We start from the raw sequence: 24,792 nt of genomic DNA, 5'->3' as shown, positions 1-24,792 counted from the left end.
AGCGTGGCCACAAAGGCACACTAGCAAGTTAATCACGACACCGCACCCTGCATTCCCGTGGAGTTGCCTTCTCAACACCGTCTAAGACAAAAGCCAGAAGGAAAGGGTCCTAGTTACTTTCACTCAGATTGGCGAGGTGTAGGAGGGCATGGCCCGACCTGGCACCATGTCCCATCCAGAAGGAGCTGAAAACAACTGCACCTCTGGTCAGCCTGCCTCCTCTGATCAGCCAAGCAGGAAAGCTTCCTGCCTGGAGCTGGCTAGGTAAGTGCACAGTTGAAGGGACTCCAGGGAAACATGAGCTGGGAAGGGGCTGGACGGGCAAGTCCCTCCAGCTTGGAGGGTGGTGCATTTTGTGACCCTAAACAACATCAACAACACACCACTGACTGGGCACCTATTATGTGCCAGAGAAGTTTACAGAAATACGCTAATTTGATCCTCACGTCAACTTTGCAAGTCAGGCATCACTGCTTTCATTGTACAGATGTGGAGACTGAGGCTCAGTGGATAAGTAACAGAACTTACAGAGGACAGAGTCAGGATCGGAAGCCATGCTCAAAACTCTTAAATCTCTCGATGCCTCAACTTACCCTTTCACAAGAAAGGGAAAAGGGTATAAATCAACAGAACTGCAAGTGGCTTTGGGTCTCCAAGAACAAAGGCTGATGCTTGTTAGCATTGTTATTAATCATTATCTTCATCAGAAGTGTAGTTAAGAGATACTGGGAGAAAAGGTTAGTGTCTGTCCTGACGTTCAGGTGGCTAAGCCCAGACCCCTGCGGTCCCCAGGCCCTCGAGGGGAGGGTGAAATGCACCTGACGACTCCAGGGTGAGTACAGGAGCCTTCAGGGGAAGGCCCGGCTGTGGGATACAGCTAGGGTCCAAAAACCCAACAGCTCAAGGAAGGAGACAGAGCTGAGCCACAGCTGCATGTTCCCGGCACCTGGGCCACCATGCCAGGCCCAAGGCTGGAAATGATACTCAACTTATGCGCCCATGGGTCCTGAGGGCCAACCTGAACCTGTGCCCCATCCGTGAAGTCCTGAGGCTTAAAGTAAAGACAAGCTGGAGGTGGGGGGAACAACAGGGAATGCACAAGGAAGCAACAGTGTAGCCACTGAAAATGTTTTAAAACCACACCATTTCATTAAGAATGCTCATTCTACAGTGTTACATGAAAAAGCTACATACAGAAGTATGTAATCAGTAAGATTACAACTAATTTTTTTAAGAATCTATGCATATTAAAATAAAGAACAGAGGGAAATACAATCAAATGTTATTGGTGGCACTATTTAAATGATCAGAATGATCATTTTTGTTGGAAATTAAGCATTTTCCAGTTTTTCTGGAATGTAATGTAGAATGTAAACTACACAGGGGCCAAAGGAGCACATTCTTTTTTTTGTTTGTTTTTAATTGAAGGACAGTTGATTTACAAGAGGAGCACATTCTGACTAAAGTCCGTGTGTCTGAGGAGTCAGGATGAAGACTTGCGGAGACGGCATAGCCCAGGCGAGGCAGCTCACAGCAATGAGACGGAACAGGCACGTCTGCAGTCCAAGGCCACGGGGCTATGGTGCTCAGACCTGGGCCAGTGGGGGACCCTTCCCAAGGGGCTGGAATTCTCCAGGGAACATAACAAAAAACCCCTTAACCCTTAAAGCGCTCTAAAGGACTCTGGTGAAAGGCGCCTACTGAAAGAGTGCAGTCAGGTGCTCTGCCCCAGGCTGGGGGCAGCAGACAGCTGCCACTGCAGGCTCCAGGGTCCCTCGAGACTCCCGGCCGACGAGGATTCCTGCCTGTGCTGCAAAGCCCCACCAGCACAAGGACAGAAGAGAGCCGAGCTTCACCATACGGGGCTCAGGAGCCTCCTGGGAATGCCGGCGGGAGGGGGAATGGCAGGTCCCTAAGCCCTGTGCAAATGTGAAGGAGGGAAGAGGTTTAAAGTGAAGGAACGGCACCAGCTGTCGCCAAAACAACACTAATTACAGGGGCTGTGCCGCCTGAACCAGGCCGGGTTCTGCAAGCAAAGATCCTCCCAGGGGCCCGACAGTCACCCAGCCGCCTGTGCTTTGCTGCCTCATGACTGGGCTGCAGGCCTGTCACCCAACTGGGCAGGGAAGCCCAGGTCCAGAAAGCGGCTTCCACACGTCCTGCTTACTGAGACGTCCCAATCACAGGGTCAGTTGCCTGGGCCAGGGCCAGGAGACACTGGAATGTGGACAGGACTAGAGAAGCTCCTTCTCTGGAGATTTTTTTTTTTTAACTTTTGGCTGCGTTGGGTCTTCGTTGCTGCTCGCGGGCTTTCTCTAGTTGCAGCGAGCAGGGGTTACTCTTCATTGCAGTGCGCGGGCTTCTCATTGCGGTGGCTTCTCCTGCTGCAGAGCACGGGCTCTAGGCGCTCAGGCTTCAGTAGTTGTGGCACGCGGGCTCAGTAGTTGTGGCGCACGGGCTTAGCTGCTCCGTGGCATGTGGGATCTTCCCGGACCAGGGCTCGAACCCATGTCCCCTGCGTTGGCAGGAGGATTCTTAACCACTGCGCCACCAGGGAAGCCCTCTGGAGCTTTTAAAGACCTAAGTATCTGGAATAGCAACAGTAAAATAGGAAAAAATTGATGTCCTTGTCCCTTGAAGCTGGGGAAGGGGCAGAGTCAAGTGGAGAGACCAGAAATGCCAGTTCTCAGGGGCCCCTCACTCGCAGCTCACAGCTCATCCAGCAAGGAGCTCAAGTTCACCATCACTGACGGGGGGGGGGGGGGTGGGGGGTGGGGGCGGCCTTGGACGTCCTCCTGCCCAAGGCGTTTCTGCTGAGACCCTGGGGTGGACTGAAAAGGCCCACACTCAGGAAGCCAAGGGGGTAGGAAGGGCCCGGGTCCAGACCCGGGTTTTGTCCCTGTTCTGTGGCTTCCTAGCCATGGGGCTGGTGCCAAGCCGCTTCACTCCCCTAAATTAGGTGTAAGCGGTACCCATCCTCGCTACTGCATCAAAACGGATCCACAAGAAACACATGCGATGGTATTTCTAAGACTATCAAATTCTAAACAAATGGAAGGTGTCATTATGACTAGTGGGGCGTCATTATAAAGTGGGGGCATTTTGCTTCTCTCTCATGACAACATGCAAATTAGAAGCAAAAACAGACACATGCATTTTTTTTCACACCCTTCACCCACACACCCTAAAACAGGACTGGATGGGGCTGCCTCAGGAACATAGGAGGGGAAAGGGAAAGGGAGAAAGGAGTAAACAAAACCAGCGAGACTAGGGAAGAAGTAAGAAGGTTAGAACCCAGATTCTGGCCTCCTGGGAACGAGCCCCGCGTCCCTGGGAAAGAGGCCGAGATGAAAGAGAGGCGCAGCTGGGGGAAAACAGGCCGTGAGAACAGGATGCGATTGTTCACCAGGACAGGCTGAGCAGCCACCCCGGCTTTGTGCGTTGATGTAATTAAGGCCCGGTAGGTGGGGGCCGAGGTTTGGAATCCTTTAGCGCCTCGCTATTCTCCCGGGACAGCTGAGCTCGAACTTGGGGCTGGAACTGGGGGTGGCTCAGCTAAAAGGGGGCAGTGGCCCAGGCAGCCAGAGGCAAAGCCCTCATTCCTGCCTGAGAGGCACTTCCTTCTCCCCAGTACTGTCCCCGGGAGTTCCCTGAAGGCCGGCCTCTGCCCTGACCCCAGTTAACACTCCCACTAATTGCTGGGGCTGCGAGAGCCCAAAAGCCCAGGGAGCAAAAGAGCCAGAGTTAATTAAGGAGAGAAAAAAAAGTCTGCTTCTCTGTTCTTCCTTCCCCTCCTCCTTGCTGCTCTGGGTCAGGCGTCTAGTTTCAGGGAAGCTCCAGAGGCAGGGATCTCCAGCCTGGAGCCAAAACCAACAATGGCACATGGAAATTACTGAATGGGAGCAGCTGGGCCGCGAGGGCTTCTAGGAGCCTTGCTCCAAAGCTGCCCAACTTTCCAAATTTCCCAGAGGTATGTCAGGGGGCCACTCCCCACCCATCCAAAGGAAAGCCTCATGGTCTCAGTCCAAATACTGTTTGCTCTCAAATAAGCACAGCACAAGTTCTTGCTACCAAGGTGGGATTCCTCCAGAGGGCAATGGGGCATTCTGTAAGCTAAACAGTAATAATGCAACACAGGCATTTAACAAATATTACCTCATCTAATTTCACAACTACCCTATGAGGTAAGTATTATCCTTGTCCCGACTTTAGAGATGGGGAAACTGAGGCTTAGAGGAGATAATTAATTTACCCAAGTTCAACAAGCCAGCAAGCAGCAGAGGAACGATTCAGACCCCCGCACTCTGACTCCAAAACCTGCCACTTGGATATTCTAGTACACTAGTAACAAGCCTTGTGGAGCTTCTTAGCCAAGGGTCCTTGAGGTTTCAATGAGGTCCAGGGATCTCCCCCCAACGACATCAAATGCACAATTTAATGTGTTTGGGTGTGCATACACTCTTCAGGGTGAAGGAGGGTGGCAAAGTTCTCTTTAGATTATCAGAGGGGTCTGGAACCCAAAAAGAGGTTAACAAACATGGGCCAGTGAGGTGATACCCCAATCAATGCTTGCTAAGTTGACTCCAGAACACAGATCTTCTAACTTGAGTCCTCTACTTTTTCACTTCACCTCCCTGTTCTGATGAAACATCCAAGAGGGAAGCTGAATTTCTCCACAAAGAGACGATGCACTGGCAGTTTAGAATTAGGCAACTTAGCACTGAAAATCCACCCGGCCTGCTTGGGAGAGGGTATCCAAGAGATACACTGTGGGCGAGGAGAGGGAAGAGTTAACAGTCCGGCCCTGCGGGTGAAAGGGATTTCCTACCCACTGCTTATTACTTCTTTCCACTGCTGCAAAACAAGTTCCAACATTGTCCCAATTCTGATCCTTGGTTTTGCTTGGATTCACATAGAGGAAAATACATTACCAGCAGCCCCAAACTATCAGAAATTCACAGGGGGAAGAAAGTCTCTGTTCCAAACTAATTTGCTACACTTTTAAAGACAGTTGTCTATCTAAAAGCAATGGTATTCCTTAAGTGGAGCCACTGTCCTCATTTTCAGATGCTCCAAGACAGCAAACAGTAACAATGCTGCTGCTGCCCACAGCTGACAGCCAGTGTTATCAAGCTCGCATTCTGTGCTTCACCCACGCTTGCCTCATTTAACCCTAACTCCAACCCTATGAGGCAGAGGCATTATTATCTCCGACTTACAGATGACAAAATTAAGACTCAGAGAGGCTAAACAGTTGCCCAAGAACACACAGCAAGTTAAGTGACAGAACCAGGATTCAAACCCAAGTCTATCTGAGCCAAAGATGGGGCCCTAGACCAGGGCCACTTAAAGCAGGTCTGCAGACCATTCAGAAACTGTTAGTCGTGGGTCCTTGGCAAGATAAGCACAGGAAAAGAGAGTAAGGATTTAGAGACGTTTCTAGCAATTTGATATTGCTACCACATTCAAGCATGCGACGGCATACTTGCCTCTTTGAACAGGGAAAGCATATAGACCAGTTAAGACTTGTGCAGAGGGTCATGCTCATCGGGCCACATATCCATCCCCAAAAGAATGAAATAAACCACCTGTCCTTCATCTCAGAGTTTGAGAAGCACTGTCCTAAAGCGCTCTGCAAAGACGGGCATCTATGCCACCCAAATGAGGCCACCCCCTCAGTTGCCCCCCTCAGCGAGCAGTCTTCTAGCAAGGCACTCCTCAGGCTTTTACGTGCCCACAAACCACCTGGGCGTCTTGTTAAAATGCAGACTGACTTGGGCAGCCCAAGGTGGGGCCCAAGACTCTCCATTTCTAACCAGGTGCCGTGGGTGCTGCTGGTCTGGGGACCCGACTTCGAGGAGCAAGTTTCTAACTGCACATCACACAGGGACAGATAAGGCTGGTTCCAGCAACTCCACCGGACAAAGCCAGCCAGAGCCCAGCAAAGGGCCCAAGAACAGGCCCTCCCCCCGGGACTGGCTGTGAGGGGGCAGAAGGCCCTGCATGGGACCGGGTTCCCATCACAGGCAGCCCTAGCAACACACCTTTCCCACCCCAACCTGAGCCTGGGACACCAGGGGCCCTTTTTTCCGGAGTTGCAGAAACAAGGCCTTAAGGGCAGAGAAGAGCGGCTCTGAAGCATTTGCTACCTATAACCAGACCCGAGAAGAGGAGGTATTCTGATTAAACTGTGCTTCCTGCCTCAGCTCTGCTCATGCCACCCTGTAGCTGGATCTCGGACACTGATGCCCTGGGAGGATTACCACACACGCGTGTTTGGGTCATCCCAGGAGGGCAGAAATGGCTCCTCAGTGGCCACTCCCGTGGCCAGAAAGGGCCACAAGCAGGGGAACTCCAAGGCGAAATGGTTCCCACTTCCTTCAGGTTACCTGTCCTATTCCCTGGAAGTTCTTGACCGTAGAGACTTTCCTCCTTATTACCAATCTCTCTCTCCTAATTCAACTTATGGCCCAAGGACTGAAGGACTATGTACTTATTAAAGGGGCAATTCACGGTAAAAGGCTCAGATCTCCCACTCATTCAGGGATTCACTCTTTCATTCAAAAATATTTACGGGGCAACTGCCACGTGTCAGGTACCATTATGGACGCGAAAGACGAGGGACACTTCCTCACTCTTCTCTAAGAAGTAGGCAATAAATGACCGAAGGGGCCATGAAGCCAAGCCATTAACTAAGGCAAGGGGCACTGCGTCTTCCTGGAGCCAGAGGGAAGGCGAGCTTCTGCACAGTAGCTTTCACATATGCATGGACTTAGGGAAAGTCAGTCCGAGGGTGGGGCTGGGCACTTGAGGCCGATGGTACCTGACAGGGGCTCCTTGACTTGACTCACAACAGAGCGCAGAAAGGCCTGAGGGCTACTGACACACACAGCAAACACAGTCAGAGGGGCTTGACATCCGAACCAAAAGTGTCTGGACAAGACACAGACCCAACTCTGGGGAAAATCAGGCTGAAAAACCAACTCCGGATCTCAGCTGACTCTCATGAAACCACGAGGCTCCTTCTTTTTTGCGAAAGCAAACAACATTCTCCTACCTCCAAACCCTGCCATGTGCTATTTCCGTACAAGATGCTCTCACCAATGTCAGTAGTACTACCACCCCTAATTGTGATAGCCAAAAACGTCCCCAGACACTGCCAATGTCTCCCAGGGGACAAAATCATCCCCATTTGCGAACACTGTACTGGAGGAATGGCCGGAAACCCTGGCTGTGCATGAGAAACACCTGGGGAGCTTCTAAAACTCACCCATGCCTGGGCCCCACCCCACACACATTCTGATTCTGGTCTAAGATTCTATACGTAAACAAGAACGTCTGTCACTCTACAGGCCCTAATGTTGCTTTAATGTGCTGGCTGACTCATCCATTAGACTGACTCTCTCCAGAAGCATGAACTACATCTTTTCTTCCCCTCTCCCCACAAAGCTCCAGACAATGCTCCATGCAGTGTCTATTTTATGCTAATCAGAAGAGTCTGGAAAGTTCTTGAGCCCCCTCCACCCCCACTTCAAATGGCACCATCTCCCCCAGATGCAATAGTAGACGACAAGAAGAATCTACAACCTCCAAACCTCAAAAGCAGGAGGGGACAGAGGAGATGGGGGCCGATGAGAACGCAGCCACCTGATTTTGGCCTCAGTGTCCAACCTCTGAATGAGCCCCCCTTCATGCTCTCCTGTGGGTGTGAGGACCATTTGCTAAATGGCCAAGACGCCCACCTATGTACACTCAAGTTTATTGATCCCCCACTTTTCTTGACCAGAATGGCGGCAGCAGCAGCAGTAGGAACTCCAGTCTACCTGATTGAACACTGTTTTCCTCAGGCTGACGGTGACTTGAAAATAAATGCAGGCCCAGAATCAGCTACTTTCTGAGCTGGAAAGGTTAGGATCTTTCCCCACACCTCGCTCAAGGATCCCCAGGGGGATCTGGAGAGCTGATTGACAGAGGCCTGGCCAGTGTTAACAGTTAACTTATGTAGTCAAGTTCATGTCCTGCCTCCCCATCTCCCCACACCTGAGGCTGCCCCTGCTGGCCACCTCTTCGGACAAGGCCAAAGAGGGATGGAGTGTCAAGGGAGAAGATCTGGCTATTAACCCCTAGCCGCCCTAAGTGGAAATGCATTCATCATTCACACATTCATTAACAAATGTATAGAGAATACCTTAAAAGTGATATAGGTGCTTAGAGAGCAGACATGCCATTCTTCCCAATTTTTATACTTGAGTTAAAGACAAAATGAAGGGAGGGAAATCCAGCCACCAAGCTCCCCCAAAGACAGCAAAGGCTATTCAAGCTCCCAAGATCAGCTTTCTCACTAAAATTCACTGGCTAATACATAAGAATATAAATTGCCATTTGGTTACATTACGCTTAATGAATGACTTAGTATTTTCTCTGATATTTTCTCATTTGCTATTCATTGCCCAAAGGATGAGTGAGTCTTAAAGATCTGCTTCAGGTGGCCCTGGCTAGCTTGCTAAAATCCGTCTAGGGCAGGGGTCCGCAACCCCTGGGCCGCGGATCGGTAGCCATCCGCGGCCTGTTCGGCACCAGGCGGCACAGCAGGAGGTGAGCGGCGGGCGAGACGACGGAGCTTCATCTGCGGCTCCCCATCGCTCGCACGACCGCCTGAACCATCCCCCAACCCCCCCAACCGTCTGTGGAAAAACTGCCTTCCACGAAACCGGTCCCTGGTGCCAAAAAGGTTGGGGACCACTGGTCTAGGACACCGAGGCCTTCCATTCTAGGAGGCCACAAGGATAGTGATTTTTTTTTTTTCCAAGCTTCCTTCCCTCCCCTCAATTACACACAGACACACACACCCTGTTGCCTGGAGACTGAACACATTCCTCATGCTTACGTTTCTTTTCATTCTCCAGAAGCAGGAGCTGTGGAAACTGGGGCCTCCAGGAAACAAGCCCAGGGCGGGGGAGGGGGGGACCCGGAGTGACACTTCCTCACCAACAGGCCACCCCCTCCCCGCTGCCCCCCTTTCCTCCCCGGGTCTGAAAAGCCCGCTGGCTGGAACTGAAGGGCTCCCACAGGGAACAAGGCCCCCTTTGAAAGCCCGTGTTGACCGCAGCCCGGCCGGGGTTGCCATGGCCACGGTCCTCCTGGCAGCCCGGAGCCGGCGCAGCGCCGGGACACCCGTCCTGACCCCCTACCCGGGGCCCCCGACACCCCTCTCCTGCACCCCGCAGCTGCTGGAAGCGCCGATTTTCCTCAAATCAGAAAACATCCTCCTAAAGGGGACGAAAGGGGATTAAGGCTCCCCCGGGAGCAGGCCGGCGGCGCCTCCCTCCGGGCCCTGCCTCCCCACCCGGCCGTCCGCTCACGGGGACAGGGACCCGCACGACCTCTTTCTGTCATTCATTCTCGCCGTGCCCGGGGCCCAGCGGCCGGGGAGGTCGGGAGGGGCCGGCTCGGGCTCGGACTCGGCCTGAAGCCTTGGGCCGCAGGGACCCCGGGCCTGACGGCGGCAGCCGGGCAGCTCCAGCCTCGCCAGACCCACGTTCCTCCCGGTCCCTCCCACCACCACCCCCCGCCCCCGCTCCGAGAAGCCAGAGGGAGCAGGGCCTCTGAATAATTCAGCCCTCAAATTGCTCTGTGGTCGAAAGGGTTTCTTCATTTATTTATTTTTTTTTTTTTAATTTTATTTATTTATTTATTTATTTATTTATGGCTGTGTTGGGTCTTCGTTTCTGTGCGAGGGCTTTCTCTAGTTGCGGCAAGTGGGGGCCACTCTTCATCGCGGTGCGCGGGCCTCTCTTGTTGTGGAGCACAGGCTCCAGAGCGCAGGCTCAGTAATTGTGGCTCACGGGCCTAGTTGCTCCACGGCATGTGGGATCTTCCCAGACCAGGGCTCGAACCCGTGTCCCCTGCATTGGCAGGCAGATTCTCAAACACTGCGCCACCAGGGAAGCCCTTCATTTATTTTTTAACTCTCCAGGATCTGCAGTTTCACCACGGGAAGCACTTTAATCCCAAACCTGGATCTGGTTTGAGACCCAGGGCCTCCCAGGACTGCAGGGAAGGGGTCACTGAACTTCCAGAATCCAGCCAACCGCCCACCCAGCGCCAGGGCTGGGAAGCGGCTGCAGGTCGGGAGGAGGGCGCAGGCCTCCAGGGAGGAACTGAATTACTAGAAAGCCCTGAGCATCAGCCCCCTAGACTGCCTCTAGTGGGCGATGCCCAGCCCCCTCCAGCTTCCCACCCTCCCTCCCCACAGTCCTCTTGTTCACTCTGACTCAAGAGGCCTGGAGCACACAGTGTTACCACACGGCCACAGGTCCCTGGCATCAGCCAGCTTTGGCTTTCGTTAATCATATTAGCTAATATTTTACTGAGCTTTCATTTCATATAACCCTCACAATAACCTAATGAGGTAGGTACTATGCATATCCTCATTTCACAAGTGAGGAAACAGACTGGAGGAGGTTAGGAAATGTCCCCAGGTCATATAGCTAGCAAGTGAAGAAGGCGGATTCACACCCAGCTGTCTCATTCCAGACTCCAAGCCGGAATCCCCACATTACATGGCCTATGCATATGCGGCACACAGCATCCTCAAGGAGCAGAACTAACTCAGCCCAAAGAGGTGAAGAGCCTTGCTCATCGTCACACAGCCCACTGGGGCAGTGTCGGACGAGGACTGAAATGCCATAATCTGGGCTAACATCCTTTCCACAATCACAGTTTCAACTACCGAGGCATCCGTATTTACACAGGTGAAAGCACACTCAAAGTACTCCCTCTTTTACAGTGTTACGGTCTAATGGCCTATAAACGTAGCTTGACCCCTGGCAATGCCCCATGCTAGTCCTGTCCATTCCCTCCAGTCTCTGCTCCGTGACCTTCCAATAAACAGCTCCCCTGCCTCCACCAAAACTTAAATCCTCTCCCACCGCATTATAATCTCTCCCATCCCCCTTCAGGGCAGTGCGATCTCCAAGATTCCTAACGAGAAATCCCACACCACCCCGCCAGCTCATATTTATTCAGCACTTTATAGTTCTCAAAGCTCTCTTACAGACATTATCCAATCAACTCGACAACCCTTGAACTAGGTAAGCACCAGCACCTTTCTGAGGACTGCCCCCAACCCCATTCACAGGGGAAAGCCCCCAAGCCAGGTGGTACCAATGACCATGTGTTCCTGATCTTCACTGCTTGGACCAGCAGGAGACAGCTGACACAAAGGAACAATCAGATTCTTTCCTCAGGAATTTGAATCAAGGTTCTGAGATACAATTCAGTCTGATGGTTACTGGAAGGAGGATGGGTATATTTGGGGGCCGAGGACCCATGACATCTGGCACACATCCACAGACGCAGCGGCATCCTGCAGTTCCAGGCACTTGGGAGGCCAGCCGTATTTCCTGCCCTTGATTCCTCCATTCCCCTGTGGCTTCAAATAGCTCAAGCTGGTTTCTGTTACTTGCAATCAGTAGAGTCTGAACTAACAGATGGGTGGATAATTATCCTCCTTTTGCAGATGAGGAAAGAGGCTCACAAAGGTGGAGTGACTAAATGAATATCACATGACCAAAATGTAGTAAAGGAGAGGTTAAAATCCCTGCGATGTGACTCTCCTTCAGTGTCATCTCTTGCCTCCTTCCTTGGATTAAAGAAAGTGGCAGGTGCTCCCTTCTTGTTAGTGTTAAAAAAAAAAAAAAAAAAAAGATAACTGAGGATAAGTGATTAGGCTGGAGGCACTCCAGTGGATTAAAGCCAGAGACAAGAAATACAAAATCCTCTCCTTTGAAACGATGAAGACAACCTTTTGCCCCTCTACATTTCCCAGCCTCCTTTGCAGTTAGGTTGGAGCCATGTGACTAGTTCTGGCCAAATTAAATACACACAGAAGTAACAGGTGTCAGTTCTTTGCTAAGGCAGTTATAAGCCAGGGGCTGGGGAACTGTGATGGCCCCATATTCCAGATGGTGTGGCTATAGGTGGGGGAGGGCTGTCTAACCCACGTCAGACTTTCCATGAGCACAAATGAACCCTAGATGGTGTCAAGCCACTGGGATGTCAGGGTTTGATTATTACTGTAGCACAATCTAGCTTCTCTCCTGGCTGAAACACACGAATCATTCAACCGGGGCCCTTCAGCACATTTCTCTGGTCTGCAGGATGCTGTATTTGTCTGTCTAACATTCATTTGTTCAACAAATATTTCTAGAACACCAAGTCTAGATGCTGTAACACGTACATACAGCCAAGAGCACAGTAGTGAAAAAGACCCAATCCCTCTCCTCAAGATGCTCCCTATCTGGTGACCCACAGGCCCTACCTTGGGACTAAAAGGAGCAGTCCTACAGGTGTGAAAGCAGGACCTCCCACCCAGCCACTGGCTAAACTGAGCCCCAAGAAAAGGTAAGCTTCCAGGAGGCAAAGACAGCTTGTCCCAGCGACTCCAGGAGGGTAGCAGCCAAGACTGAGTTCGCACCAGGTTTTCATGCCCTGGGCTCTACCAGCTCCCCTCCTGCCAGCCATGCGGCCACACACAAGTGCCTCCCTTGCCCTGGGCACAGAACAGAGGGGAGAAGGCATCAAGGAGGAGTCATCAAGAGAGCAGGTGGCTGGTAGAAAACAGCAGCAAAAGACACAGCTCATCTGCCCTCACCCTCCTCTGCAGCAAGAGTTAACTCCTCTGGGAATTACACCCCTGCTTAATTTATTTTAGCCCCCAAAGTCCCCAACAGCTGAGCTTTTTTCCCCTGACCCCATGTAGTGGAGGGCCAACCAGAGAAATCATCACTCTGTCTCTTTCTGCCAAAAGCTAGATGAGGAGAGCAGTGAGGCAGGTAGGGCCACCACATACAGTTGTGCGGGCTGTTCACTGCACAAGGTGCCCATCCAAAGGGGCAAATGGGGCTGGAATCCAGCCTATGCTCTGCTTACCAAGCTGCATACCCTGGAGAAAGGGTCCCTTCTTCTAATTCACACAAAGGTGTCTGCTCTGTGCCATGGCCCCAAAAGCACTGGAGCAGGGGCTTCTCCACACAGAGCGAAGAAGTTTGGTGATGGGTCGGTGGGAATGTACTGTACTAGCCTAAGTTTGGAGTATATTTGAAAATTTTTACTATAAAGTTTAAAAAAAAACCACATCCCACTCAGTAAGTGGCTGTATTACTTAGGCATGTCACTTTACCCCGTAGCCCTCAGCCTTGGTTCCCACATCTAAAAAGACAATAATCCCTGGCTCATAGTTTGGTACAGGACTAAATTAAATGACTGAAGTGAAATGCTTGAAACGAGTGAGTCCTCTTACACATGGGAGCTGTTAACAGTAGCTACTGCTGATGGCTGGGGCAAGAAGGAAAACGAGGCAAAATGGGGGCAGCGGGGCCTGGCGGAGAAAAGCAACCGCTCTGGGGAAAGTTCGCCATGAAGCCAGAGGGTGTCTGAAAACACAGCTGCCCTATTACCATTCCTAAACTGGGCTTCCAGGGGGCTGATCTGAGGGAGTTTTCTTGCAATCCCTCCCTCCCAGGTGGACTTCGAATTCCTCTGGGGACTCCAGCCTCGGCTCACAATCCAAATGACAGTCCACAGAAAGGTCACAAAGAGTGGCTCGGAAAAGGATGTGCCCCCCAGCTTCCTCGCAAACTCAGAGACAAACAGGGTGGCTTCTGGGTGAGGCGGGGCAGACAGGGACTACTCACACCTGGAAGGCTCCTATCTGAGTTCTAAAGAGAACAAGATGTCCCCAAAGATGTCCCAGGGGAGTCAGGTGTTAGCACAGGGAGGGCCCCACCCAGGAGGGCCCCACCCCCCTTCACGGGGTGGAGTCCAAGTGGCCATTCACGTCCCTAAAGGTCAAAAACTATGTTTGCACTGTCTAGTTGTATGTATGAATTTTTACATTATTATCTTCAAAATTATCACTGCTATGTATGAATTTCACCAGTGGTTTGCCATTTAAAAATGACACCCCCCCCAATTTACTTCCCCTTAAGGCCTATTCCTTCCCCAGAGCCTCACGGGGATGGAGAGGGCTGGAAGTGACAGTGGCACAAAGCTGGGAGCCCTTCCCAAAGCCCCTGGGGGAATCTCACCCTTGGCTCGAGCCACCAAGACCCTGTGTGTCGGCCCGGCCTCTACCTTGGGATACCCACACAGAAGGCCTCTGGTTTCAGTCAAATGCCATCTCACTCACTCGTGCTTTCTTTTCTTTCTTCTTTTGCAAGATGAAAGCTAATAGGATGATTCATTCTCTTAAGTCAACTCATGAGAAGAAAGGAAGTCACCTAAGTTCCCAATTCTCTCTCCTTTGAACACCAGCCACTCCATGGCTCACCCCCATATGCATTTCACAGAAATGCAATAACAAAGAAGAATTTCCACTAAAAAGCCCATCCTTCACCTTGCCTTTCATGTCTCAAGAATTTGCTATCTGTATCCATGGCAGTTAGTTCTAAGTTTCTGAAGCTGTCACAGCTGAGGGCTGAGCTGGGATGTAAAGACAGGCTTCCAAATAAAATGTGATCGGAGAGCAAAGAGACACATGGCCCTTAAATCCACAGCGCAGCCCCTCACGGCAGGGAGTAAAAGTCCACCCAGAAAATGTCCTTCTCTGTCCCTGTCGGCTCTCTTCAGCTCTGTCCCAAACTTAGAAACAGCTGTTTCCCTATAACTCCCAAAAAAGCTCTCATATGCTCCATCTCCTCATTCTTTCCAACACTGTGATTTGTACACTTAATCTACCTCCAGGCTCAGCTTATCCCTCCCTCAGCTTGTCAAATAAGAAGAGGAACAGTCAAGGAGTAAGAAGTACAACACAACAGCAAAGCCCTCTTGGAAACACCGTCTACAGACTCAGCAGCCTGGCTTTCTGAGTTCAGATCCCAGCTCCTCAGTTACCTAATTGTGTGACCTTGGGCACGTTGACTTAACCCTCTGAGCCTCCGTCTCCTCATATGGAAAGTGGTAAATAATACTATACTCATACGGAGCTGAGTAAATAAATATATACTCCTAAAATGTATAGGATGGTGACTGGCATGCAATAAATACGTAATAAAAATGTTATCATTATTAGACCATCACAACCATCTAGTGCAATAGGGATTATTATTAAGAGCTCTAGTTAACAGATGTGTTCAAAAGCCATTTGTTGATGGGGTACAATAATAGATTAACCTCGGGCTTCCCTGGTGGCGCAGTGGTTGAGAATCTGCCTGCTAATGCAGGGGACACGGGTTCGAGCCCTGGTCTGGGAAGATCCCACATGCCGCGGAGCAACTAGGCCCATGAGCCACGACTGCTGAGCCTGCGCGTCTGGAGCCTGTGCTCCACCACAAGAGAGGCCACGATGGTGAGAGGCCCGCGCACCACGATGAAGAGTGGCCCCTGCTTGCCGCAACTGGAGAAAGCCCTAGCGCAGAAACGAAGACCCAACATACCAATCAATCAATCAATCAATAAATAAATCTTTAAAAAAAAAATAGATTAACCTCAAGAAAAGTACAAATTAAGAAATTAAGTGATTTGCTCAGAACAACACAGATGACACAGTCCATACATGGCAGAGCTCAGCCTGGATCTCTCATCTTGGACTCCAAATCGCACACTCAGAAATTTCACACTTTAACATGCTCCCTTCCTCAGGCGTGGAAATTTGAGAAGTCCCATGAATCAGCATGAAAAACAGATTTCAATTCTATGAGCCCCAGAGAGTGGCAGTAACTCAAGGGAATGTTGCAGGATTTGCCAAATGAATTTAATTTCCATTTGTTTTCATATTCCAAGAAAATATACCAAAACGGCCTTATACCACCTCACCAAAGGTGTCAAAAGACCCCTCAAGGCCCAGGATCACACCCACCTCAACAACAGTTCAGGCTCCCTCGGGAGGCTCCCAGGCTGTCAGCAATTTGCAAAAAAGGTCAGTGCAAATCATTTGGGAAGGCATTTGTGCAGGCCTGGCCTAAGACATGTAGACTTCCACCAAGCCCGTAGTTTTTCAAAACATGCACTGTCTTCACCCTTGATAAATAGCAGCCAGGCTACAGAAATATTTCCATTACACCCAAAAGCCTGCTTGCCACCACAGCTCATTGATATGGATGTTTCCAATTTGAGGAGAGCGCAACAAAAATATTGAGAAACACCCCAACCTTTCCAGCAGAGGTAACCATTCTGGCATTTAGGAAACCTCTGAACACTAGTAAAGGATGTTTGTGGACACAGATTATTTGGGAAACATATGCCCTCATGCCCAAAGTCTAACTATATCTAATACATGGATTGAGCCCATTTCTTCCAGCTCTATTATGAACGTTCATTCATTAGAAGATTTCTACACAAGTACTTTCATCAGTGCTCTTTGTGTATTTCAAGACTGTGATGAAATCATCTTATGGCCATGCTGGAGAGAACTAGGAATAAAAAGAGTTCAGCACTGGAGCCCTGGCTCTACCACTAACTAGCCACGTGATTTCATGAAATGATGATAATAACAATAATAATAACAACAGCAGCAGCAGTAGCAGCAGCTAACATTTATTGAGAACTTACGATTTGCCAAGCACGTGCTAAGGGCTTAATAAGTGATCCTCATTAGCAACCATTAGGGGATATTATTACTCCCATCGTATGGGTCAGGAAACTAAGACTCAGAGAGCTTGAGTAACTTGCCCCAAGAACACAGCAGCAACTAGCAAGAGTGGATTCAAACACAGGCAGTCTGACTTGCAGTTCTTAACTACATACCATAGTTCTTTTCAAGGTGCTTAATGACCCAGGACCACAAATTCCTCTAGGAGCCGTCTGGATGATCTTCGAAATCCTTTCTGGCTTTGAAATTCAGTGATTCTCTCTTTTAGAAATAAAATGAATTTATGACTTCGAGGAATAAAATGCAATGATGCTCTAGCACTGCTAAGGTGGGATGAAACATCTGTGTCTGCCTCACCCAGATCCGGTCAGGGGAGGAAAAGTGCTGATTTTCTAGGATAATGATGCCCTGTGAAACCACCAGACTGGCCCCAAACCGTCTCAGGAAAAACTACAGCTTGAAGACAGCGTCTTAGAAGATGCTCCAACTTGCAAAGGTCTGCAAGTTCTCAACTATCAGCTCTCAAACCTTCATTTGTCTTTTTTTTTTTTTTTTTTTTTTTTTTTAAGGAAACTCAAATGCAAGAAGACGCAAGTTTTAAGGATACTGGTACAAGGTGTGTGTAGGCCTCGTGGCACACTTACACCTGGCTTACCTCTCAGCTCTGCACCTGCTCATGGAAACCCCACCTCATCCAGGTAATCCGTGTTTTACAGCTTCCCTACAACCTCCCATCTCAGTAGTCCTGTAATTGTGCGGGGTTTTGCCTGTGCACACCTGCTGATATCTTCCTTCATACGCTGCCTCCCAGCCCATAGACACACACATGCTCAATGGCCGCCTTCCCCGACTCCATCTCTGATTCATCTTCCTCCTCTCCCTGCTCAGCACAGGAGTTCCCTGCCCACCCACCTTGCCACTAGTGGCAGCCAATGGTGAGACTCTCCCAGCTCACTTCTCTCACTCGCCCTAGCTCCCGCGCGTGCTCTCTCTCTCTCTCTCTCACTCGGCTCCTGGTACAGCCTGAAACCGAAACTAATCTCAGACCTGAACAAAGTGAAATCATTTCCTACGCCTGATCACCCTACACAACCACAAAGAATCTTCTCCTCAGAGCTCCAGATCTAGCGTGTTGGTCGCCGGGAAAAACAGAGTTCTGCAGGTGCCTGCTAAAACTCGATGCTTCCTTAATGCATAGGCAGGAGGAAGCAAGAGATCCTCCACAGGGTTTTCTGCTGCTGCTGCTTTTCTTTAATTTGCACAAGTTAATTTATATTCACCCCAGGAAGTAAAGTTCACCACCCAGTATTTTAAATTCATTTTCCAGCATCGGTTCATGTTTGGCTCATTCTTAAGCAGATTCTCTTCTGAGAGCAAGCTTTGCTCCCTTCGGAGATCTCTGCAGCCATCTTGCTTGCTATGCAGCTTAGATGGCTAGACCACATGCTTTTCCTAAATTCAAAAAATGCAGCCTTTACTTTCATGCTGGGAACAAAAACAACAACTACAGGGGCTTCCCTGGTGGCGCAGTGGCTAAGAATCCGCCTGCCAATTCAGGGGACACGGGTTCCAGCCCTGGTCCGGGAAGATCCCACATGCCGCGGAGCAACTAAACCCGTGTGCCACAACTACTGAGCCTGTGCTCTAGAGCCTGCGAGCCACAACTACTGAGCCTGTGTGCCGCAACTACCGAAGCTCGTACACCTAGAGCCCGTGCTCCATAACAAGAGAAGCCACCGCAATGCAACGAAGAGTAGCCCCCGCTCACCACAACTAGAGAAAGCCCGCGTGCAGCAATGAAGACCCAACACAGCCAAAAATAAAAAAATAAAATAAATAAATTAAAAAAAAAAACAACAACTACAACAAACAAACAAAAAGAGCAAGTCATCATAAATGAACATAATGTCTGCCCTTGAAACCCTTTCAAAGAATTATACATTTTGAGAAAAATCCCAAACTGTTCTGTTCATCATTCTTGCCCCCAGCATGCTTTTGGATGCCTTTCTCTGTTGCTGGGGGCATCGTGTAATGATTCAGTTGTTGGCTTGGGCAAAACAGAATTGAAATGGTAAATGCACTGGCCCAACAAGTGTTTGGTAAAAGAGTAATAACTTGTGGATCGTCTGCTATTTACTCTTCATTCAACAAAGTTTACTGAAGGCCCCGTAGGTATGCCTGAAGCTCATCTAGGTGCTGGGCCAGGAGGGTGAATAAGATGACCGCTAGCTCCGACTGGGCCATTCTCAGAAACATCTTGTGAGTAGGAGCTGAAGCTTTTCTCTAGTGCCAACAGCCAGACAAGCGGTCAACTACTTGCAGGTCTCCTGCAGCCCTCTTCACGAGGCGTGGACTCCATCCAGTAGGGCTGCGGAGTGCCCCCAGAATGCATCCCCTCTGACAGGGATTGACACAGGCCAGCACACAGCTGTTGGGCAGATGTGGTTTGTGTCTTGCCTTATTAATGAATGAATGAGCCACTTACAGTGATGGGCATTCTTCAGTCACTTCAATGGTAAAATGAGGGGTGAAGCCAGATTTGAGCAACATTCTAGCTCAAAAATTCCAGCTCCTTTTCCCCTCCCGCTGCTGAGCTGACACAGATCTCGAGGGGCCTCTACTTCATCTTCCTGTCTCCAGAAGAAACCTCTTAAACCACAAAGACAAATGGAACTTGTTCCCATTGCTAAAGACCTTCGGGGATGGCCATTCCCCTCCGCTCCTGTGAGTCACTTGTTCTCACATCTCACATCCTATCTGCAACACTGTCCTGAGACCTTACTCGAGTCCTTCCTCTGCAGTTTACATTCATTTGCCTCTGGTTCTGCTTCTAAGTACGGAGAGACAAGAGCGAATCACTGTGTTCTGAGCAACAACTCTTACAAGATTTTTATTTCTTCTTCAGCATGTTCACTGTAGGCTGTATAGGAGGTGACTTTAAAAACCACAAAAGCATCAAGGTAGCCAAATAAGGCAAGGGTGTTGCAGGATCCAGAAAATTCGACCCTCGGTTCTACTCAGAATTCACAGAGTGGGAGAAAGATATACTCTGTGGTCAGATCAAAAGCCCATGGGGCAGCAGCCACCTTTACCCTCACTCAGCTCAAGTGCCCCCTCCTGCAGGAAGCCCTCCCTGTCCCAGCTCCTCTTCTGGCTGGAAAAGCATCCCATTCTTCAGCGCTTCGCCTCAGTGCAGCATTTGCCATGGCAGCTGGAGTTCTAGGCTGACGTGTTTATCCCCCCAACTAGACTATAGCCATCTCCCAGGCAGGGGTCATGTCTTAGTGACCTTTGTACTCAGGGTCAGGCCCCAGGAGAGTGTCTGGCACTTAGCCAGTGGTTCTCAGTAGGCTGTGCTAGGCTGAACCCTCCAGGCACGTCCCAATGATACTTGAATGTTGCATTATCATCCCTTCACCAAGAGCACGTAACCCCTCCAATCCTCCCACCCAGCATCCCCACCTCTCAGCCCTTGGCTCAGTAGGGGTCTCTCTGAGACTTTCTCTAAAGATGTAAGCTCTCTAGCCAGGCCTCTTGGGTTCAAATCCTGGCTCTGCCAGTCTCTAGCCATGTGACCTTGGTCAAGTTATTTAACCTCTTTATATCTCCGTTTCTTCACTGAAAAATAGATATAATATCTCATAGGATCTTGTGAGGATGAAATGAGCTGATCCACGAGAAGCACTTGCAACAGGGTCTGACCCACAGCAAGTGCTCAATGAGAGCTGGAATTATTATTTCCCAAGCCTATTGCTTCACAGAACCCCTGACCTGCCCCTGGCAGCTTCCACTCTTGACTGACATTGGGCTGCCCTTCCCCGACTAGACCCCCTTCCTCCAGGCCCCTTCTGCCCGTTCCTCCAGGACCAATATTAGCATTAATATAAAAAGCAATTCGGGCTTCCCTGGTGGCGCAGTGGTTAAGAATCCACCTGCCAATGCAGGGGACATGGGTTCGAGCCCTGGTCCAGGAAGATCCCACATGCTGCGGAGCAACTAAGCCCGTGCGCCACAACTACTGAAGCCGGTGTGCCTAGAGCCCGTGCTCCGCAACAAGAGAAGCCATGGCAATGAGAAGCCTGCGCACCTCAACAAAGAGTAGCCCCCGCTCGCCACAACTAGAGAAAGCCCACACGCAGCAATGAAGACCCAATGCAGCCAAAAATAAATAAATAAAAGAAAGAAAGAAAAGAAAAAAAGTTAAAAAAAGAAAAGACTTTTAAAAAATAAATAAATAAATAAAAATAAAAAGCCATTCAACCCTTTTTACTGATTATGATCCTCCCCCCACCCCACCCTCACCAGCTTAGAGGGCAAATTCTCCAAAGAGAAGGGAGCAGAGTTGGTTCCACAGCAGGGCTACGAACGCCGAGTCATTCTGCCCCCAACTATGTTTCTCTGTCATCCCTTGACATTTCAGCTCCTCATCTCCCCTCTGCTCAAAATTTAAGCCTCACCCTACCCCATCCCACCCCTCCAAAAGCCAGCCTCAGCCTCTAGTTTTTACCAAAGATCTTCCTTAGCAATAAGAAGCCTCAGAACATTAGCACCCAAGTGAAGAAATAATAATAATAATAATAATAGCTTCTGTCTGGCATAGATCTCCTTTCATTTTTTCTAAAGCTGAGAAACTGAAGCATCTACAAAGTCATAGAGTAAGATGGAGAGCTGGAATTGCAACTGGGGATATGTATGTAACTTCAGATCCTGCATTCTAAACCACTAAGCTATTATGGAAATGGGCACAGAGTGGCCGGATTGCCTCCTGGGGGTGGAGGTTAGAGGGATTTGGAAAGTTTTCATCCCACCAATCATTCCTCAGTGCATTTCACATTTTATGAAAAGGGAGTTTATGTTGACAGGCATTGTTACTCTATTTATCATTTATGACCTGTTTTAAAGATAAGAGCTATAGCTGCATTATTAGGAGTCCATTATATTACTCTGACACATCAGAGATGCCTACTGGGAGGTTAAAAGCAGAGAGCATCAGAGAAGAGCTGAGTGAGCCGACACAACCAGCATTCTAAACTCACCAACCTGTGGCAGCCGGTGCAGCCGCCGACAGATAAGCCCTGGCCACCGATGTATGTGAATCTTTAGTCACCACAACGGGACCCTTACATCCCACCAACACAACTTCCAAGTTCCAAGTCAGGGACCACTGGACCACAGTGTCTCCAAAGCCCTTCATGGTTCTCACTTCCTGTTAAGTCTAAGAGCCAACAAAACGGAGACATCACCTCCTCCAGGCCACCTTGTATAGTCAGAGGTGATCCCTGTCTGACTCCCAGCTTCTCGCCCCCCCAAGGCTCCAGAATACACTTGCCTATGTTGCTTATTGCCAGGATCGGGGAAATCCATCAGGGCAAAGTAAATGTAGGAAGCTCTGAAGGAACAAACTAGTCTGAGTGCTACTACATGCTCAACACTGCTTGCTAGGCAAAGAAAAATCTGAACTGCCATTGTCTGGGGGCACTTGAACCTAAGAAGGGCTTCTCAATACCAAGCAGAGAAGTCACAGACAGCAGGCCCTACTAAAGGCTCTTCCAGATCCCCAACAAGTATAAATGCCACCAACACCTGAGCAGCAGCCCAGGGCCCAGTGAGCTTTGGCTAAGAAAGAAAAGGCAGGCCAGGTCTCCTTGGGGGTGCACTGGGGATGGTGACAGCCATTCCCTCTGGCCCCGACTTGCCTAGTCCAGAAGGATCTAAGGAACCTACAATACCTCGATCCTGGCCTTGAACAACTCTGCCCGAAGACCTCCTCAAAAGGAGGATTGTCTTTCACACTTACACTCTCCACTGAAGCACCTTCTCCCACCTCAACCCCGTGGCCCCAAGAATGAGCTGGGGCTATTAAAGCACCTGGCTCCTATTCTGTTGAAACACCAGAATATCCATCCCTCACCCTAGTCCCTGTATTTACCTCTAATTCAACAGTTCTGTGGCCCTGGCCCAGTTAGTGCCCAGAGCCTTCTCACCACATAGACAGCAAAATCAGCCCCTGGAGAAGGGCCACCCCATTGGCCCCCATCCTCTGGCTAGCTGTAGGGAGCTGGGATCTGGTCCAGAGTTTCCAGGTCTCCATGGCCACAGCCCAAAGTTGCATCGGAAGGTCATGAGAAAAGCCCTCTTGAGAGTTCTGCTCTCCGCACCCTGGGACTATTCACTGACCCGACACAAAGGAGGGAACTGTTCTGAATGGCCTAGGCTGGAAGACTCTAGATCAGGGGTCTCAACAGGGGCCCCAGTTCCAAGGGGCACAGTGACCTTCTGATACTGCATACAAAATGTGTCCTTACACACATGCACGTGTCAGAGGGAGGGAGGGGGGAGTTAGAGTTGTCACCAGATTCTCAAAGGGACCCATAACCCCAACTCTGGCCCCAAGCCCCTCCCCCCCCCCACCCCGTCATATCATCATCCCTAGACCATCCTAGCTGCCCAAGGTCTCTCTCCTATTTAAGGATGTGCCCAGGCCCGAGGCCCCACTCCTGATCCTGTCTCCTGCTCTTTCCAGCTGCAGAAAGTGAACTGGGGTGGGGTCCCACACACACCCTCCAGCTTCCTGGTGACATGAGCCAGGTTTCTCTCTCCAGCCCAGGGATGCCATCCTCCATTCAAACTGAGGTTCCAAAGGCCTCGACTGCCAACAACAGAAAGTGACCCATTTCACACCTGATCCCAAGGGGGCCAAATTTCATGGTGAGACAACTTCCTTCATGAGAGAATACCTGGTGTCCCTCACCTCCTTCAGGTACACGTGGCCAGCTCCACCCAGGCTGTAAAGATGAGCATGCCTGGCAAAGAAAAGGAATGAGAGGCCCAAGCACCTCCCTGAGTCCCTTCTCCCGAGCCGGGTGGCTCAGGGTGCTGCAGGATAACTAACAGGAAGGCTTCCTCCCTGTGCTCAGCGATGCTCCTGCCTGAGGGTCAGGTGGGGAGTGAGAAGGTCTTGTATCCTATATCACCTCTAGGACAACTTAATAAATTCCCAGTCACCCTCCACTCTCACCACAACAAGGAAAATCTAAAACCTCCCTCCGCTTAAATCAAATTCCTCTCCAGGAATTTCATTTCAGTATAAATTTCTTGGAACTAAAACTTCTTTTAACGGGAAAAGAAACGGGCAAGCCCATGCTAGGTGTAAGACAACAATGCAACCAGAAAATGAAGAGGAAATAAAGAATTAACGCCGACACCAACCCCCTGGAGCTTAGAGCCCCGGGCATGTAGGACCGGAGGTGGAGGGGGGGAGCAGGGGCGGGGACAGTGCCTGGTGAACTTTCCCTGGCCGAGCCACGAGAGATGCAGCTCCCAGGGGACCGGGTGGAACCAGAAAAAGCTGAGCCGACCTGTGACATCGGCGGGGACAGGAAGCGAACCTCCCCTTTTCCTAAAAGGAGCTCTGGCCCCGGCAGGCGCCCCCCGCCCCCCCCCACCCGCCAGCCGTCGCCGAGCAGCCAGCGCCCCCCCAACCCCGGCCCGGGCCAAGCGGGGAGGGGCGCCCACACACACAAGGGGGAGCGGCCGGGGAAGGGGCTCCGGGCGGCGCCGGCTCGCCGAGGCCTCGCTCGCTTTCCCCGCGCTGCCCGCCCGCGACCACCCCTCTCCCCGCGCGCCCCGCTCCCAGCCCCCAGGTGCCCGCTCGCCCCGCGCGCCCGCGGCCCGGGAGGAGGCGGCGGCTCGGGAAGGATGCGGGGCCGGACCCGCCGCACGAGGCTGGGGCGGCGCGGGCTCCCGGCAGCCGCGGCGGCCGCCCAGGGAATCAAACTCGCGCCCGCCCGGCCCTCCCGGCGGCGCCTCGGCGACCGGGCCCGGGAAGGTGGGGCCGGGCCGGGTCGGGGCCGCGCGCGGGCCGGGCGGCGCCGGCGGGGAGCGAAGGGAGGTCTTACCGAGCAGCCGCGCGCGCGTCCGCTCCCCGCGGGCCGGAGGGGCCGGGGGCTGGGGGAGGGGCGCGATCCCGCGGCGGCGGCGGCGGCGGCGGCGGGCCGGGCGCGGCGGCGCGGCTGGGGCGCGGGAGGCGGGGAAAGCGAGGCGCGGCCGGCTTCCTAGCGGCGGGCGGCGCGAAATGCAGCTGTCCCTGTGCGGCCGCCGCGGGGCCGCAAGTGGGGCTGCGCGGGGAGGAGCGGGACTGCGGGCCGGGCGGCGGCCCCCAGACCCTCTCCGATGCAGACCCCTCGGAGACAGGAGGGAAG

The 24,792-nt window shown here is 51.3% G+C and overlaps 1 protein-coding gene across 3 annotated transcripts in view; it reads right to left on the bottom strand.

Moving 5' to 3' along the window:
* CUEDC1 (CUE domain containing 1) overlaps positions 1-24,624 on the bottom strand; it is a 77,045-nt gene extending 52,421 nt beyond the window's left edge. For 2 of the 3 annotated variants that reach the window (XM_057536527.1, XM_057536530.1), the window contains exon 1: positions 24,490-24,624. The gene's annotated coding sequence lies outside the window, so the exon portion shown is untranslated. Of the gene's footprint in view, positions 1-16,746; positions 16,853-24,489 lie in introns of all 3 variants that reach the window. The other variant, XM_057536528.1, reaches the window with a different exon arrangement.
* Between the last annotated feature and the right edge of the window lie 168 nt (positions 24,625-24,792).

This window comes from Balaenoptera acutorostrata, chromosome 20 (genome assembly GCF_949987535.1).
Source record: "Balaenoptera acutorostrata chromosome 20, mBalAcu1.1, whole genome shotgun sequence".
In the NCBI taxonomy this organism is placed as follows: Eukaryota; Metazoa; Chordata; class Mammalia; order Artiodactyla; family Balaenopteridae; genus Balaenoptera; species Balaenoptera acutorostrata.
This window is presented reverse-complemented; position numbering and strand designations above follow the sequence as displayed.